We start from the raw sequence: 17,311 nt of genomic DNA, 5'->3' as shown, positions 1-17,311 counted from the left end.
TCAATGACATCCAATGTCCATGGTCAGGGAACCATAACCATCTATTGATCAATGAGCTAGTCAACTAGAGGCTTACTAGGGACATGTTGTGGTCTATGTATTCACACATGTATTATGGTTTCCAGTTAATACAATTATAGCATGAACAATAGACAATTATCATGAACAAGGAAATACAATAATAACCATTTATTATTGCCTCTAGGGCATATTTCCAACATAGACATGCCGAGAAGTTCAAGTTCTTCACGCGGTTCATTTTCGAAGAATCTGTTTCGCGATAAACGCAGAACACATGACCTTGTTGTTTTCGAAATTACTTGAAAACGGCTAGGAATCATAGAAAATCATCTACATAAAAAAGTGTCGCATTTTCCATAGCTTTTCAACCTTATATTATATGCCCCATTCCGATAAAGTTTGTAGAAATTACGGTCAAAAAAGTTTTTAGCCATTTTCAAAATTGACTTAAAACCGTAAGGAATTGGGAGAAAAAATATACACCAAAATGTTTCTCATTTCCTCAAGCTTTCCAACGTCATATCATTTGCTGCATTCGGACGTACGGTTAAAAAATTAGCTCGAAAATATGAACTCGGTGGAACTTGTACCGTATTCTAAATTACTTTTAAACCGTTCAAAATTAGAAACAACTTCCAACATGGAAAAGTAACGCATTTTCATAAGCTTTCCAACGCCATATCATTTTCCTCAATTGGATTAGCCGTTTAGAAGTGGCATTGAAAATATGAACTCGGCTGTTCGGTTTGCGAAATTTTGCAATTTTCCAAATTACTATTTAACCATAGGGAATTAGAGAAAACTTTCAACATGTGGAAGGAGCAGTTTTGCAGCAACTTTCCAACGCCATATTATTTTCCTCATTCCGATAAACGGTTTAGAAACGCGATCAAAAATATGATTCATGTTTTTTGTATGAAGAAAAAACAATTTTCAAAACTGCTCTTAAACTGCTTACATTTTGCCAAAAATTTAATTTGGGTCATGATACTCTTGTCCATAGCTTTCCAACGGCCCATTTGGGCAATGTTTCCGGAAGTTCAACTTAGCACTGGGGGAAGTTCAGGTCGAACAACTCAGGCAGTAAAATTGCAACAGAGGCATGTTTCATCACGACCCGAGAGCAAATCCTCCAATGAGAGGGATTCCTATTTAAAACTGACATTTAGTTGCTAAAAACCGTTTGCAGATTACACTTACATCACATAGAACACGACTGACCAGAAAAATTCGCGCGGGGAGACACGGTTGCGAAATAGCCCGAAGGTCGGGTTCCTACATAGGGAAGTTCGGGTTGTGATCATAATAATATCCTCATCCCGTGATCAGAATAGTGTATATATATATATATGGAGAGAGAGAGAGTACAAAACCTACCTTGGACGCTTCACTTCATCCCCACTAGATAGGAAGTGCGGCTTGCCGTACCCAACCCGCCCCAGCAATATCCAACCTGATATGAGACATTTTCTATTTCATACATTTATACAATGAAAGGCAATGGTGCAAAGGTTCAGTATGTTACAACAAAAGTGCAAAGGTTCAATAGTTTACGATAATTTATTTACAATATATATTACCTACACTGCAACGGGTGAGTGAATAATGAAGAAATTAGCTCATATTTTTAGTATAACCAACCATTACTTTTGTAAAGCGCATACACATAGTAATTAGTAGAGTATTTGTAACCAAATCCATCTTTATTCTCGTATGTAGTGCAATGTACATAAAGCAAAATGTTAGAACTCTTCTCAGTTCCTACACATTCTCATTTGTTAGGCAAATTGTTATGTACTACCTCCGTTCCTAAATATTTGTCTTTCTAGAGATTTCAACAAATGACTACATACAGAGCAAAATGAGTGAATCTACACTCTAAAATATGTCTATATGCATCTGTATGTGCTAGTCCATTTGAAATCCCTAAAAAGACAAATATTTAGGAATGGGGGGGAGTACATACTTTCACGCTGCTGCTACAATCCACCTTCTTTGCCACATCACTGATGTTTCTGCATAAATGAGAATCTCAAGGAACCAAAAGCACCAACCCAAAAGCAATAAATAGGCATTTCTTTAGAGAGAGAAAATTTAATTGGGCTTGGGCTCATTTCTTCCATGTCCTCTGATACAGGCTCTACCGGCGGCCTTCCGCTCAAGTTCCTTCCAATATCATCCCAGGAGGCTTCAAATGGAGCATTGTACATTTATACAAATTTCTTTCGTGTAGAGTGTCCACAACCATGTGCACAACTTCGCTTAGTATCGTCACATGGGCATGGTTCGCTGCAAAAAATATAGCAATACGAGAGATTATATAATCATGTAGATATAATATTGTAGAAAAGGATCTAGCATCAGTGCATACTTTTAGGCAATGGGACTAAAAGGCAATGATAAATAACAATTTCAAGGGCAAGGGCACAATTCCTCCTATGAAAGGTACATGTGCCTAAGGTAGCTTCTACAATCTTCTAAAGCTAACAACATAGAAAGGGGCCAGCAACCACTTGTGTGTTACCGCTGAATAAGTCTAAAAGTTTGTGATATAAAAGGGCCGGGCACCCTTTTCCCACATCAGTTTGGTGATATTAACCAGAGCTAGTATCAATTTCAGGAATATTTTTGCAGCAACATTTTATATTCTAAGATGCATTATGGTGTTTAGAGATTCATGCAGTTTGATCAAACAGAGACAATATTGCAAGGCAGAACATGAGGTGATTGTAAAACTTAACCAGAAGGTTTACTACAGAAGGAACACCAAGATAGATATATGTTGAATAAGTGTATCTGGCATGTCATACATTACATAACAATATGTAATAACTCATGTTGCCTGATAAATCACACAGTCAATATATGGCTAACGATCATCTAACAAAGAGTGGCAACACATGATAGAAACATGAATCTCTTTGGTGTGAGTGTCCCAAGAGCTTCTCCAGCCAAATTTCTGTAGATGTCCCATTCAATTAGAAGACCACCATAAGAAGTGTGTAGCAGTTTATCAATGTTTAACCTAAATTACATGTCCCGCAAAATAAGATCTAAGTTACTCAAACTTACTTCACTGCAATAGATACACAAATTTGATTTCTGGTGATCGGTGAACCTAGTCCAAAAAGGTACATTTCACACTTCATATGTTGAATTTAATGTAAAAATAGAATACTTCACTTGATCTTCGAAGGTAACTATAGAATAAATAACTTACTGTCGGGTTGTTTGCAAATTCTTCATTCATGCTTTCAGTCTGAGGTACTCGTTTGACTGCTCTGCAATAACTGAAAATATGTGCCACTTTAGTACAAACTTTGTCAAAACAGAACTTAAATATTTACCAAACTGAAAAGGTGGAAAAGGAAAACTAAAATTGAAATATATTAAGATTCATTTACATGCAATGCAATGCTATTGGATAAACAACTAAATAACTGATCATTATTTTGATCTATCATGACAACTCAATGGCCACCTCTTTTTTATTTTGTTCCCTGACCAACGATTTTTATTCATCTTCAGTTAGTATTTTTTCCTTGATTTACTATATGTGTGTCGTCCAAAAAAATTACAACATTGTATATGGCCATCATGACTTAGAAATTGGCAGGAAAAAGAATAGAATGCCAGTGTAAGCCTCTCTCATCCCTCGATCTCTCACAACCTGTTGCCTCCCAATCTCTCTCTCAGTCTCTCACCAGAAAAACCACAACACAGCTGCCCGCCTCCCACCAAGGCATGCACACAACAACAGCAATATCACCACACACCCGACCAGGGCACCGCTCGTTCCCATCACCAGCTCATGATTACAAAATGCAGGCAGCTCCTATACAGAGTGTTGTGCAAGAAGACAAGTAATCTAACATAGATCAAGAAAAAGGATATCATCTAACTATGAAAGAGACGTACCGACGATGAATTCATAGGACATGCAAGCTGTAACACCTAATGCTAATAGCTAGGTGAGTGACATATATAGATGAAACTGACATCGAGAATATATAGTGCAGCCAACCGTTAATTCTTCTATTGCACAAAATCCTAACAAAGTAAGTAGTAATTTTGTCCATTAATAAGAATCAGAGGAAAGAACTCTAAACAGCAGATGAGACGAAGCAACAACCATACTTAACGATATTCTCGGAAATATATGATCTAATTAGGGAACCACATGTGTAGCATTTAAAAGGTGTACAAAACGACATCATCACAAAAATTACACCTACAACCTACAGGATGCACGGCTTATCCTCAACCTTTGTAGTCCTAAGATAATCCAATTGAATAGTCATATAGCACAGGGAAATTTGAACTGAGTTACAAAAGTAATCTGGGCCTACTGATAACCTCATGGACATAAATGTTGACCATGACCAAGACAACACACAACCGACTAATTTTAAGCAGCAAACAACATAGGGAAAGGCCAAATTGGCATTACAAACCACGATTCTGCTAACAAAAGAAACACCAAATTGGTATTACAGATCACAACTCCGCTCACTAAAATAATCAAAGGAAGTACAATGAGTATATATATATACACAGCATATTTGGGTTGAGTACAGCAGCAGAAACCAAAAGGAACAAAAATAAAAACAGAGCATCTAAAACAGAGTGCCAGATACCAAACAGAAACAGAGTGTCTCCCGAGTAGAGGACGGTGGCATGAACAATAATCCAGTGATGGATTGCAAAAGAAAAGAAAAAAAGAGAACAGAGGATTGAACAATGATACGATACACACATAGGTGTTGAGCTGCCGGATGAAGCCGGAGAAGTTGTTGTGCTTGAAGTTGTGCGGGAGCACATCCAGGCGAAGGTGGAAGGATTCCACACGACAAAGTTCTTGCCGGCGGGACCCCGGGAGATGGACCCGTCCAGCTGCGACTCCCTGACGAGATCGTACGTCTTGGACAGGAATGGCGGGGGCAGCGCCACCAGGGCGGGTGGCGGCGGGATCAGGTGACGAGCAAGAAGAAATATATATCTCAGAAAAATAGGATTATACTCCCTCCATTCCCAAATATAAGTCATTCTAAAGATTCTAACAAGTGACTACATACGGAGAAAAATGAGTGAATGTATACTCTAAAATATGTCTACATACATCCATATGTTGTAGTCCATTTGAAATGTCTAAAAAGACTTATATTTAGGAACGGAGGGAGTTGATACATCCATTTTGCATCATGTTTTCTTACTGTTAATTATAATGTTTTTATCCATGATAATGCTTTTTGGAGTAATTCTAATGCCTCTTCTCTCATAATTTGCAAGGTACACACCAAGAGGGGGAATTCCGGCAGCTGGAAATCTGGACCTGAAAAAGCTACATCAGGCCACCTATTCTGCACAACTCCAAATGAGATGAAACTCCACGAGGATTTTTTATGGAATATTTAAGAAATATTGGAGCCAATAAGTACCAGAGGGGGGCCACCAGGTGGGCACAATCGCGCCAGACCCCCCTGGCGCGTCCTGGTGGGTTGTGGCCTCCTCGGCCCACCTCCGGTGCCCATCTTCTGGTATAGAAGTCATTTTGACCTAGAAAAAATAAGAAGACTTTCAGGACGGAGTGACGCCATCTCGAGGCGGAACTTGGGCAGGAGCACTTTTGCCCTCCGGCGGAGCGATTCTGCCAGGGGAACTTCCCTCGCGGAGGGGGAAATCATCGTCATCATCATCACCAACCACTCTCCCATCTTGGGGAGGGCAATCTCCATCAACATCTTCACCAGCACCATCTCATCTCAAACCCTAGTTCATTTCTTGTATTCAATCTTGTTACTGGAACTATAGATTGTTGCTAGGTGGTGACTAGTAGTGTTGATTACATCTTGTAGTTGATTACTATATGGTTTATTTGGTGGAAGATTATATGTTCAGATCCATTATGCATATTAATAACCCTCTGATCATGAGCATGTTTATTATTTGTGAGTAGTCACTTTTGTTCTTGAGTTCACGGGAGAAATCATGTTGCAAGTAACCATGTGGACTTGATATGTGTTCGATATTTGATAGTATGTATGTTGTGATTCCCTTAGTGGTGTCATTTGAACGTCGACTACATGATACTTCACCATATTTGGGCCTAGGGGAATGCATTGTGGAGTAGTAAATAGATGGTGGGTTGCGAGAGTGACAGAAACTTAAACCCTAGTTTATGCACTACTCCGTAAGGGACCGATTGGATCCTAGAGTTTAATGCTATGGTTAGAATTTATTCTTAATACTTTTCTCGTAGTTGCGGATGCTTGCGGGAGGGTTAATCATAAATAGGAGGTTTGTTCAGGTAAGAACAGCACCTAAGCACCGGTCCACCCACATATCAAATTATCAAAGTACTGAACACAAATCGAACCAACATGATGAAAGTGACTAGATGAAGTTCCCGTGTACCCTCAAGAACGCTTTGCTTATCATAAGAGACCATTTTGGTATGTCCTTTGCCTCAAAAGGATTGGGCTACCTTGCTGCATACTTATTGCTACTATCGTTACTTGCTCGTTACAAATTATCTTGCTATTAAACTACTCACTACTTACAGTTTCAACACTTGCAGACATCACCTTACTGAAAACTACTTGTCATTTCCTTCTGCTCCTCGTTGGGTTCGACACTCTTACTTATCAAAAAGAGCTACAATTGATCCCCTATACTTGTGGGTCATCAAGGCTATTTTTTGGCACCGTTGCCGGGGAGTGAAGCGCCTTTGGTAAGTGGAATTCGGTAAGGAAACATTTATATAGTGTGCTAAAATTTATTGTCACTTGCTACTATGGAAAACAATCCTTTGAGGGGTTTGTTCGGGGTATCTTCACCTCGTCCGGAACCACAATTAATTGCCCCTCAACCTACTGCACCTACTGAAAATATTGAATATGAAATCCCTTCGGGTATGATAGAACAACTACTAGCTAATCCTTATGCAGGAGATGGAACAGAACATCCTGATATGCACTTGATATATGTGGAACAAATTTGTGGATTGTTTAAGCTTGCAGGTTTACTCAGGGATGAAGTTATGAAAAAGGATTTCCCTTTATCTTCGAAGGGAAAGGCATTGGCATGGTATAGGCTATGCGATGATATTGGATCATGGAATTGGAATCGTTTAAAATTGGAGTTTCACCAAAAAAAATTATCCTATGCATCTAGTTCATCGTGATCAGAATTATATATATATAATTTTTGGCCTCATGAAGGAGAAAGTGTCGCTCTAGGTTGGGGGAGGCTTAAGTCACTGTTATATTCATGCCCCAATCATGAGCTCTCAAGGGAAATTATTATTCAGAACTTTTATGCTCGGCTTTCTCATAATGATCAAAGCATGCTGGATACTTCTTGTGCTGGTTCTTTTATGAAGAAAACTATTGAATTCCGGTGGGATCTCTTGGAAATAATTAAATGCAACTCTAAAGATTCGGAACTCGATGAAGGTAAAGAGTCAGGTATAAAGCTTAAGTATGATTGTGTTAAATCTTTTATGGATACCAATGCTTTTCAAAAGTTTAGCACTAAATATGGACTTGACTCTGAGATAGTAGCCTCCTTTTGTGAATCATTTGCTACTCATGTTGAACTCCCTAAAGAGAAGTGGTTTAAATATCACCCACCTCTTAAAGATGAAACTAAAGAACCGGTACCAGTTAAAGAAGAAACTATACTCTACAATGTTGATCCAGTTGTTCCTACTGCTTATATTGAAAACCCACATTTTCCTGTTAGGATAAAGGAACATGCTAAAGTTTCAATTGTGGTTACCAAAAGCTCTGCTAGAACACCTAAACCTGATGAATAAATTAGAGTTGAACCTAATATTGCTATGGTTAAAGTCCTCTTAGAAGAAGATGTGGATGGGCATGTTATTTACTTCTGTGAAGAAGCCGCTAGAATTGCTAAACCCGATAAAAGGGATAAAATAGACCAATTGTTGGCCTGCCTGTCATTTCAGTTAAAATAGGAGATCACTGTTATCATGGTTTATGTGACATGGGTGCTAGTGTGAGTGCTATTCCTTACAAGTTATATCAAGAAATTAGGGAAGACATAGCACCTATAGAGTTAGAAGACATAGATGTTACTTTTAAACTTGCAAATAGAGACACCATATCACCTTGTGGGATTATTAGATATGTTGAAGTATTGTGTGGGAAAGTAAAATACCCTACTGTTTTTCTTGTTCTTGGTTCCCCACAAGATTACTTCTGCCCCATTATCTCTGGTAGACCTTTCTTGAACACAGTTAACGCTAAGATAAATTGCCAAAAACAAACTGTGGAAGTTAGCTTTGGTGATGAGTCTCATGAGTTTAATTTTTCCAGGTTTAGTAGAAATCGTCATGAAAAAGAATTCCCTAGTAAGGCTGAATTAATTGGTCTTGCTTCTATTGCTGTGCCACCTACTGATCCTTTAGAACAATACTTCCTAGACCATGAAAATGATTTACATATGCATGAAAGAAATGAAATAGATAATATTTTCATTGAACAACGTCCTCTACGTAAACACAATTTGCCTATTGAAACTCTAGGAGGTCCTCCTCCACCTAAGGGTGATCCTCTGTTTGAATTAAAACAATTGCGAGACACTTTGAAATATGCTTATCTTGATGAATAGAAGATATATCCTGTTATTATTAGTGCTAACCTTTCAAAACATGAAGAAGAAAGATTATTGAAAGTTCTAAGGAAGCACCGAGCTGCTATTGGATATACTCTTGGTGATTTAAAGGGCATTAGTCCCACTCTATGTTAGCACAAAATTATTATGGAACCTGATGCTAAACCAGTTGTTGATCACCAACGTCGGTTAAATCCAAAGATGAAAGAGGTGGTAAGAATGGAAATATTAAAACTTCTGGAAGCAGCTATAATCTATCCTATAGCTGATAGTAGATGGGTAAGTCCTGTTCATTGTGTCCCTAAGAAAGGAGGTATTACTGTTGTTCCTAATGATAAGAATGAACTTATTCCACAAAGAATTGTTACAGGCTATAGAATGGTAATTGTCTTCAGAAAATTAAACAAAGCAACTAGAAAAGATCATTACCCTTTGCCTTTTATTGATCAAATGCTTGAAAGATTATCTAAGCACACACACTTTTGCTTCCTTGATGAATATTCTGGCTTTTCACAAATACCTGTTTCTCAACCTGATCAAGAAAAGACCACTTTTACTTATCCTTTTGGAACCTATGCTTGTAGACGTATCCCTTTTGGTTTATGTAATGCACCTGCTACCTTTCAAAGATGCATGATGGCTATATTCTATGACTTTTGTGAAAATATTGTTGAGGTTTTCATGGATGACTTCTCTGTTTATGGGAAGTCTTTTGATGATTGTTTAAGCAATCTTGATCGAGTTTTGCAGAGATGTGAACAAACAAATCTTGTCTTGAATTGGGAGAAGTGCCACTTTATGGTTAATGAAGGCATTGTCTTGGGTCATAAAATTTCTGAAAGAGGTATTGAAGTGGACCAAGCTAAAGTTGATGCAATTGAGTAAATGCCATGTCTCAAGGACTTCAAAGGCATTCGTAGTTTCCTAGGTCATGCTAGTTTCTACAGGAGATTTATCAAATACTTTTCTAAAATTTCTAGGCCTTTTACTAATCTTTTGCAAAAGGATATTCCTTTTGTTTTTTATGATGATTGTGTGGAAACCTTTGAAATACTCAAGAAAGCCTTAATTACTGCACCTATAGTTCAACCACCTGATTGGAACTTGCCTTTTGAAATTATGTGTGATGCTAGTGATTATGCTGTTGGTGCTGTTCTAGGACAAAGAGTTGATAAGAAATTGAATGTTATTCATTATGCTAGTAAAACTCTAGACAGTGCTCAAAGAAATTATGCTACTACTGAAAAAGAATTCTTAGCAGTGGTGTTTGCTTGTGATAAGTTTATACCTTATATTGTTGATTCCAAAGTAACTGTTCACACAGACCATGCTGCTATTAAATATCTTATGGAAAAGAAAGATGTTAAACCTAGACTTATTTGTTGGGTTCTCTTGTTACAAGAATTTGATTTGCATATTGTTGACAGAAAAGGAGCTGAGAACCCCGTAGCTGATAACTTGTCTAGGCTTGAAAATGCGCTTGATGACCCACTTCCTATTGATGATAGTTTTCCTGATGAGCAGTTAGCTGCAATAAATGTTGCTAATAGTACTCCCTTGGTATCCTGATTATGCTAATTATATTGTTGCTAAATATTTGCCACCTAGCTTTACTTACCAACAAAAGAAAAAAATTCTTCTATGATTTAAGACATTACTTTCGGGATGACCCACATCTTTATAAAGAAGGAGTAGATGGTATTATTAAACGTTGTGTACCTGAGAATGAACAGGGACATATCCTACGGAAATGTCACTCCGAGGTATGGAGGGCATCATGCTGGAGATAGAACTGCTCATAAGGTATTGTAGTCCGGATTCTACTGGCCTACTCTTTTCAAGGATGCTCGTAAGTATGTCTCATCTTGTGATGAATGCCAAAGAATAGGTAATATTGGTAAGCGTCAAGAAATTCCTATGAACTATTCACTTGTTGTTGAACCATTTGATGTTTGGTGATTTGATTACATGGGACCTTTTCCTTCCTCTAATGGGTATACACATATTTTGGTTGCTGTTGATTATGTTACTAAATGGGTAGAAGCTATTCCAACTAGTAGTGTTGATCACAAAACCTCTATTAAAATGCTTAAGGAAGTTATTTTCCCAAGGTTTGGAGTCCCTAGATATTTAATGATTGATGGTGGTTCACACTTTATTCATGGTGCTTTCCGTAAGATGCTTGCTAAGGATGATGTTAACCATAGAATGGTATCACCCTACCATCCTCAGTCTAGTGGTCAATTTGAGCTTAGCAATAGAGAAATAAAATTAATTTTGCAAAAGATTGTTAATAGGTCCAGGAAGAATTTGTCTAAGAAATTAGATGATGCACTTTGGGCTTATAGAACAGCTTATCAAAATCCTATGGGTGTGTCTCCTTATAAAATGGTTTATGGAAAAGCTTCTCATTTACCTCTTGTGTTAAAACATAAGGCTTATTGGGCAGTTAAAGAACTCAACTATGATTTCAAACTTGCTTGTGAAAAGAGGTTATTTGAAATAAGCTCATTAGATGAATGGAGAACCCAAGTTTATGAAAATGCAAAGTTATGCAAAGAAAAGGTTAAAAGATGGCATGACAAAAGAATTCAGAAACGTGAGTTTAAAGTTGGAGAATATGTTCTTTTGTACAACTCTCGTTTTAGATTCTTTGCAGGAAAGCTCCTCTCTAAATGGGAAGGCCCATATGTCATCGAGGAGGTTTACCGGTCTGGAGCCATCAAAATAAATAATTTCGAAGGCACTAACCCGAAGGTTGTCAACGGGCAACGAATAAAGCATTATATTTCAGGTACCCATATTAATGTTGAAAGAAATATTATCCAAACTTTGACACCGGAAGAACACATAAAAGAGTCCTTCCGGAACACTCCAGAATCGTCAAAATAAGGAGCTACATGATACGGTAAGTAAACGGGCTCCGAAAAATCTACAAAAATATTTTTTGTCAGTTTTGGAATAATTTAGAATTTTAGGAATAAAGAAACTCCCAGGAAGCGTCCCCTGGTGGGCACAAGACACCAGGGCGCGCCAGGCAAGGGTGCCCAGGTGGGTTGTGCCCACCTGGGACACCTCCCGTACTCCATTTTTCTTCTATATGTGTCGTGGATGTCACGCCCAATATGCGACCCTATCCGAGAGGAACTCGAAGGTCCCACCAAGGATAGACCCGCATATTGAAACGCTTTTGCAAGGTGGATATCATTACATCAACATTACATAATAGATGGGGATACATACAGGAGGCACACAATGCCACAATAATACATCAAAACATCATACATAAGATCAACATCCGACTACGGATGAAACACAAACAGAAGCTCAAGCGACATCCACCCTGCTAGCCCAGGATGCCGACCTGGAACCTATCCCCTAATCGAAGAAGAAGCAGAAGAAGAACTCCAAAACAAGTAACATCGCTCTCGCGTCATGATCATCACTAAACTTGTACCTGCACCTGTTGAGGTAGTAATCTGTGAGCCACGAGGACCCAGCAATCCCATTACCATGGGTATCAAGACTAGCAAAGCTTAAAGGGTAAGGAAGGGGTAAAGTGGTGAGGTTGCAGCAGCGACTAAGCATGTATGGTGGCTAACTTACGCAAATAAGAGCGAGAAGAGAAGCAAAGGAACGGTCGTCAACTAGTAATGATCAAGAAGTGATCCTGAACTCCTACTTACGTCAAACATAACCCATAAACTGTGTTCACTTCCCGGACTCCACCGAGAAGAGACAATCACGGCTACACACGCGGTTGATGCGTTTTAGTTAAGTCGAGTGTCAAGTTCTCTACAACCGGATATTAACAAATTCCCATCTGCCACATAACCGCGGACACGGCTTTCGAAAGATAATACCCTGCAGGGGTGTCCCAACTTAGCCCATTATAAGCTCTCACGGTCAACGAAGGATATTCCTTCTCCCGGGAAGACCCGATCAGTCTCGGAAACCCGGTTACAAGACATTTCGACAATGGTAAAACAAGTCCAGCAAAGCCGCCCGATGTGTCGACAATCCCGATAGGAGTCGCACGTACCTCGTTCTCAGGACACACCGGATGAACACTACGTACAACTAAAACCAGCCCTCAAGTTTCCCCGAGGTGGCGCTGCAAGTGGCTCTAGTTTGGACCAACACTCCGAGGAGCACTGGCCCGGGGGGGGGGGTAAAATAAGATGACCCTCGGGAGCGCGACTCCCAAGGGAAAAAGGCTAGGTGAGGCAAATGTAAAACCAAGGTTGGGCCTTGCTGGAGGAGTTTTATTCAAAGCGAACTGTCAAGGGGATCCCATAAATCACCCAACCGCGTAAGGGACGCAAAATCAAGAAACATAACACCGGTATGACGGAAACTAGGGTGGCAAGAGTGGAACAAAACACCAGGCATAAGGCCGAGCCTTCCACCCTTTACCAAGTATATAGATGCATTAATAATATAAGAGATATTGTGATATCCCAACATAAACATAATCCAACATGGAGCAATCTTCATCTTCGCCTGCAACTAGCAACGCTATAAGAAGGGCTGAGCAAAGCGGTAACATAGCCAAACAACGGTTTGCTAGGAAAGGTGACAAAGGTTAGAGGTTTATGGCAATTTGGGAGGCTTGAAGAGCAAGTGAATAGGTAGCGCAGCATAGCGATAGAACGAAGCAACTAGCATAGCAATGATAGTAATGAGATCCAAGGTGACGGTTATCTTGCCTGAAATCCCGCTAGGAAGAAGAACGAATCCATGAAGAAGATGAAGCCACGAAGACGAACGAATCCTCACGATCGCAACGACACGGGAACTATCGAGAAGAAGCACACAACAAGGTAAACACGCCACACATGAACAAGGCATGATGCTCAACCAAGTATGATGCATGACAAGGCTATATGAAGCTACTCATGACGAGAGATGATGCATACAAAAACAACACATCAAGGCAAGTTTAAATGAGGCCGGAAACAACATATAACAATTCCGGTAAGTCCTCATATGCAAATTTCGAAATTGGTCCAGAACTGAACAAACATTAAGTTGAAGTTGTTAAACAACAAGTTAAAGAGCACCATGATGATCTACACGAAATTCTAGTCAAGTTACATATAAAATTCATTAGATTCGGAGCTACGCCTAGAAGATATGAGCAAAACAGGTTAAACATGGCATTGATGCAAAATGCATACAAACATCAAGCAAACACCTCAAGGCATGGATGCAACATGATAATATGAAACTACATGCAATTCTAAGCAAGTTCATATATATCATGCTCAAAACGGAGCAACGGTGCAACACATACACTCCAAACAAGATATAGCAACAATCTGTACATAACAGCAACTAGGCATCTTGCAAGCACCAAACAACATGCTACAGCACCCCATCATGAAAACAAAAGGAATGGACATGATGTACAGGTAAAGCACAACAAAACATGAACAATGAGCTATCTCCAGAAATCGCTAAAACATGCTCAAAAGGACATGGCAAGATTGCAAATAATAACAGATTCACAGACTTGGCAGAAATTACTGGACATGGCAGAAGTAACATCAGGTTGCAATGTTTATAGCTATCAACCAACATGCTACAGGAACATATCATAGCAAACAAAGGCATGGCATGAATCTACTCCAAGCATATAACAAAAGTCCCTTACTGACCATAAGCCAAAAAGGACCAGAAGATATGATGGCAACCATGTAAACATAGCAAGTTTCGTTATCAGGTTTCAGACTTAGCAGAAAACAGAGCATGGCAGAAACAGACATTATGAGGGCATCTTGGTGAGCTTGGTGCACTCATCACAAAGTCATGCATGAAAAAACAAGCATACCTACAGAAAGATGGCATGATTATGAAGCTATCCATGGCAAGAGCAAATACATAGCATGAAAGGATCAACTACAACAAGCTTGGCAAAATTGAAAAACACGTAAACAATCTGCCAGGAACATTTTATAGCAAAAGTAGAGCAAGATTAAGACATGCTATGGCACTCCATAATTGCAACCAAGGGCATAGATGGATCAATTACAACAATATCTACAAAACATCCTTACTGAACATCTCCAAAATAAGCATGGATCTCTCTGTAGCCACATGGATACATAGCAACAAAATAACAGCAGTAACAGACAGTAAATTTACTAAGTCCTGAAATCAGAAATATTACGAAGCCTAGTTTGCATGCTTGTGCTAGTCACCACGGAGATCACAAAAATACATGGATACACCTCTGTAAAGATGCACATATTAAATGCAACAAAAATAACAAATCACCAAGTTCTGATAAGTAACAGCAGATAACAGCAACTAGCACTCTTGCAACGATGATTTGGGTATCAAGATGGACTCAAATGAACATGGCACAATGGAACAAAATCAAGAGCGTCCCGAGACGAACATTTCGATATATCACACGCACGAAACGGAGCTATATGCAGAGAGTTATGGCATGATGAAAAGTGCACCAGAATGTAAAAGTTTCAAGACTTGGCGAAATTAGAGGGGGGTCTCGGGGTCAACCTTCGGCGTTGACCAGATCCAGATCGGGCCGAGTTCTAGCTCGAGCTCGCCGGAGGACGGCGGCAGAGGCACGGGCCGGCGCGGAGGGAGGCGGTGAGCTCCGGCGACCGGAGGCGAGGAGCAGGGCGAGGGGCGGCGGCCATGGCGCGGGGCGGCGCCCGCGGCTGGCGGCGCGGCGACGCAGGGGCGGCGTGGCGGAGAGCGGGAGGCGGCGGAGGCAAGGCACGAGGCGCGAGGCGGCGGCGAGTGCGGCGGCGCCGGCGGAGAGGAATGCGGCGGCGCGCGGAGGCGGAGGCGCAAGGAAGCGCCGGCGTCGGGCGGAGGCGGGCGCCTCGAGGCGGCGGCGACTCGGGCCCGCGCGGCCCTGGATGGGCTCCGCGGGCCGCGGCGGCGGGGAGGAGAGAGAGGAGGCACGGGGTGATGTGGCGCGAGTGGATTCGCCGGGCGCGGCGGCGCAGGCGTCCGGCGGCGGGTCGGACATGTCCGGTGCGGTGAGGGAGGAAATTTAGGGTTTGGACTGCGATTTTGGAGGAGGGAGGTGTTTATATAGGTAGAGGGAGCTAGGAGAGTCCAAACGGGGTGCGGTTTTCGCCCACGCGATCGTGATCGAACGACCGAGAGCATGGTGGAGACTTAGAGGGGTTTTGGGGCTGTTTGAAAGGGGGGTTTTGCTGCAACACACGAACGGACTTTGCGGTTACCCGGTTAACCGTTGGAGCATCAAACGACCTCCAAATGGCACGGAACTTGACAGGTGGTCTATCAGTGGTATACCAAGGCCACTTGGCAAGCCTCGGTCCATTCCGAGAACGTTCAACGCCCGCTCACGAAAAAGAAACAAGAGGGGTGCGCCGGAGGAGGTGGGAGTGCCGGATTGCAAAACGGACAACGGGGAAAATGCTCGGATGCAAGTTTTGAAAAACATGATGATGCAATGCATATGATGACATGGCAAAATGCAATACGCAAGCAAAAGACATGGCAACAATGACGAATAACTGGCAGACACCTGGCGCATCGGATCCGGGGCATTACAGTGGAATTGTCACGGCAGATGTCCTAGTGTGAGGACTTAGTCGTGAGGCCAGCACATCTATGTGGTAGCTTGCGAGGGGTTGATCGGAATCGAGAGACGCGAGGCGGATTAACACACAAGACAAGGGTTTAGACAGCTTCGGGCCCCGGGAAACATCATCCGGTAATAGCCCTACATGCTATTTGTGGCTAGGTCTCATTATGCTCATCAGGGAGTCGCCGCATAAGCCGGCTCCCCTTTAGTTGTGCCTAGCCTTAAGATTCTCTCCCCCTCTTAGGGTGCCCTGCCCCTCCTTATATAAGTTGAAAGGGCGGGTTCCATATAAAGTCCAACTCGGATTGGGACTTAAACTATTTTGACTTCTCATCACGGGCTTCTCTCCATGGGCTTCTTAACGTCTTGGGCTTCTTAACCCCAGGCGACTTTGTCTGCCGGGTTATGACTATCGTGCCGACTTACCACTGTCGGCCGGCTTACCACTATATGTCGGCTTACCATCTAGCTTAAAATTTGACTTATAATCTGGCTTATAATCTGTCCGCTGGCTTACCATCTGGCTTATAACTGTTCGCCGGCTTACAATCTGCCGGCTTACAATATGGCTTATAATCTGCCAGGTCACCAACGAGTCACCAAGCTCGGGTGGTTTGTCAATGAAACACCAAGTCCTAGCCGGGTCATACTTCCGGCCAGGTCATACTGCGGGGTATATCCCCGACATTAGCCCCCAGTTTAATTTGGATTTATCCATGTTAAACTGGTCCTGTAAAACAAACACAATAACAAATTTGACAGATTGTGCTCCGGGTTAAGAATTCTTGTAAGCCGGCACCTGATCATCCTTAATTCCTTGTCATTTCCTTCTTCCAGAAAATTCAGGTCAATAAGCCAGCTTCATACTCAATTTGCTGATGTTGGTTTCTCACGGAAATATTGTGAAGAATAATTCATTTGACTCAGCTCCCAATGCTTAAGAAAATATTGGTCTTTGAAATACTCATCTGATCTTCAGCCGGCTTGAAGATGTAAAACTTGCCGGTTTAACATTGCCAAAATTGTCGGTTTGTAAATATTGATGGCACCGGGTCATAA

The 17,311-nt window shown here is 41.1% G+C and overlaps 1 long non-coding RNA gene across 2 annotated transcripts; it reads right to left on the bottom strand.

Annotated features, from left to right (window-relative positions):
* Positions 1–1,097: 1,097 nt before the first annotated feature.
* LOC120976672 (uncharacterized) lies at positions 1,098–5,318 on the bottom strand. Of its 2 annotated transcripts, XR_005772799.3 has the most exons (5): positions 4,778–5,318; positions 3,242–3,311; positions 1,988–2,310; positions 1,399–1,474; positions 1,098–1,296 (listed from the first exon to the last, which is right to left on the bottom strand). It is a non-coding gene; the product is annotated as an uncharacterized lncRNA (long non-coding RNA). The 2 variants fall into 2 exon arrangements; XR_006671432.2 differs by lacking the exons at positions 1,098–1,296; positions 1,399–1,474 and having other exon boundaries at positions 1,718–2,310; positions 4,778–5,312.
* Positions 5,319–17,311: the final 11,993 nt, after the last annotated feature.

This window comes from Aegilops tauschii, chromosome 3 (genome assembly GCF_002575655.3).
Source record: "Aegilops tauschii subsp. strangulata cultivar AL8/78 chromosome 3, Aet v6.0, whole genome shotgun sequence".
Lineage (NCBI taxonomy): Eukaryota > Viridiplantae > Streptophyta > Magnoliopsida > Poales > Poaceae > Aegilops > Aegilops tauschii.
This window is presented reverse-complemented; position numbering and strand designations above follow the sequence as displayed.